The sequence below is a fragment of the Papio anubis genome, chromosome 3 (assembly GCF_008728515.1).
Source record: "Papio anubis isolate 15944 chromosome 3, Panubis1.0, whole genome shotgun sequence".
Classification (NCBI taxonomy): Eukaryota; Metazoa; Chordata; class Mammalia; order Primates; family Cercopithecidae; genus Papio; species Papio anubis.
Window position 1 is genome coordinate 3,376,764 of NC_044978.1, and position 2,357 is coordinate 3,379,120.

The 2,357-nt window shown below is 47.6% G+C and overlaps 1 non-coding gene across 1 annotated transcript; it reads right to left on the minus strand.

The window, feature by feature from the left end:
* Positions 1–914: 914 nt before the first annotated feature.
* On the minus strand, positions 915–1,023 carry LOC116274284. Its single transcript, XR_004182917.1, has one exon. It is a non-coding gene; the product is annotated as a U6 spliceosomal RNA (small nuclear RNA).
* Between the last annotated feature and the right edge of the window lie 1,334 nt (positions 1,024–2,357).

Here is a 2,357-nt window from a genome sequence, read left to right on the forward strand (position 1 = left end):
CTGTACTTAAAGCGCAACAACATTTTCTCTATTAGATGTGGGCTCTCTTCCTTTCCTTGCTTTGAGGTTTCTATTTCTTTATTCATTCCCCCTTTGGTTAATTTTCAGAAAAATCATATACCTAAATATGTACACTGAATAAACTGTGTCCTATATTTGAGATGAAAGTTATTTTTCATCTTGTAAGCTTGTCGTACTTTTTCTCCATTGCTGTGTAAGTAATGCCCCCTGGATTTAGTGGATTCAAACAGCACACTTTGGTCCATTCACAGTTCCTGTGGCTCAGGAGTCCAGGCGTGGCCTAGCAGCATCCTCTGGTCCAGGTTCTCTACAAGGCTGCAGTCAAGGCTGTGGCCAGGGCTGTGGTCATCTCACAGCTGAACGTGGGGGATTGGGGGACACATTCACGTCCAGCCTCACTCATGGGATTGCTGACAGTTCTCTGGTCCTCTCTGACTGGTCCAGGGACATCATTTCATTGTCATGTGGGTCTCCCCAGAGGTTACTAACACCCAAGATGGAAGTCACATTCCTTTGTAAGAGTGACCCCTTACTCTGCCATATTCTGTTCATTAGAAATGAGTCACTAGGTCTAGCCCACACTGCGGGGCGGGGGGGAGCTCCCACAGGAGGGTGGCTCCCAGGAGAAAGGGGTTACTGGGAGCTCACTGAGAAGCAGCCTACCACATTTGTTCTTATTTTCCCTGTCAATTCTTCAATTTCAAATCTTTTCCCTTAATCACCCCTTACTTTCCATTTCACTGCCAACACCGCGATCTCTGTCTTCTCACCATAAAGCAGATTAGTAACAACTTCGGTAACTCACCATGAGCCCCTGCATAGCCCTCGTTCCCGGCAGCTCGTCATTATTCCTGAAACGCCCAGAACCACTTCCTGTTCTGACTCATTCATTTATTTATTTGGAACACTTCAGGAATTTGCGTGCCATCCTTGCGCAGGGGCCCTGCTAACCTTCCCCGTACCGTTTCGATTTCAGGACACGTGCTGCCGAAGCGAGGGCGCTTTCTGTTCTTGTTCTCCAGCCTTCAGCGCTCATCGGTGCCTGCTTCCGACCGTGGGCCGCGTTCCTTCCGACGTGCGTCTTCCACCCCAGCTGGGCGGGGCCTTCACTGCGTTACCTTCTCAACATGGCGAGCTTGGCCGGATGTCACTTCGCCTTTGCCTTTTCCTCACCGACCTTCTCAGCAGAGCCGGCCCTGCTCACTACCGCCCCCACCGGTCGTGTCGTGCTTCATTCCCACAGGACGCATAAGGTAACATTTACGTATATTCTGGCTGCGTGACTGATTCTAATTTCCCTGTCGATGCTTTTCTTCAACTAGGCTGAAATCCGTGTAACTTCCTGTATTTCTGTGCATATGCGGTATCTAACAATATTGAGCACCTACGAATTCCTCAAATACTTGTGGCTTCAGGTGAAAATAGAGCTCTGTACTTCCTAGCTGCCTGAGCCAAAAAAAAAATTAGAAAAACTCTAGGAAGGAGAGATAACATAAAAGCCAAAAGGAGGACTATTTCGAGGCTGGGTGCGGTGGCTCACGCCGGTAATCCCAACACTTTGGGAGGCCGAGGCAGTTGGATCACCTGAGGTCAGGAGTTCAAGACCAGCCTGGCCAACTTGGCGAAACCCCATCTCTACTAAAAAACACAAAAAGTTAGCCGGGCGTGGTGGTGGGCGCCTGTAATACCAGCGACTTGGGAGGCTGAGGCACGAGAATCGCTTGAACCCAGGAGGCAGATGTTTCAGTGAGCCGAGATGGCACCATTGCTCTCCAGTCTAGGCAACAGAGAGAGACTCCGTCTCAAAAAAAAGGACTGTTTTGAGATATTTCCTAATAATTCTATCTCAAAATGTACAGAGATGGACATACTACGACTGTTTTTAGTAATCCCACGTTTTTCTATTATTTCTTCTTTTTAGTCATTCTATTTCTATGAGAGACATACAGAATGATATCTCAACGAGATGATTTTGTCCCCAAAGAGATATTTGACAGTATCCGAAGACATTTTTGGTTTTCACAGCTCAGGGGAGGGAGGATTGCTCCAGGGACCTAGTGGGTAGAGGCCAGGGACACTGCAATGTACAGAATAGCCTACAACAACAAATAATTACTTGTCCCTAAATGTCAACAATCCGGAGATTGGAAACCCAGCTTTATCTCGAGCACAGGAGTGGTGTAGTAAAGTCAGGGCGAACCTGGATTCTGAAGCCATAGTGCTTGTGTTCACATCCCAGCTGTGCCATTCACTAGCTGTGTGACCTTGGACAAGTGACTTAGCATCCAGCTTTCTTCATGTGTAAGTAATCGGAGTAATAGAACTCATCAGTAAGT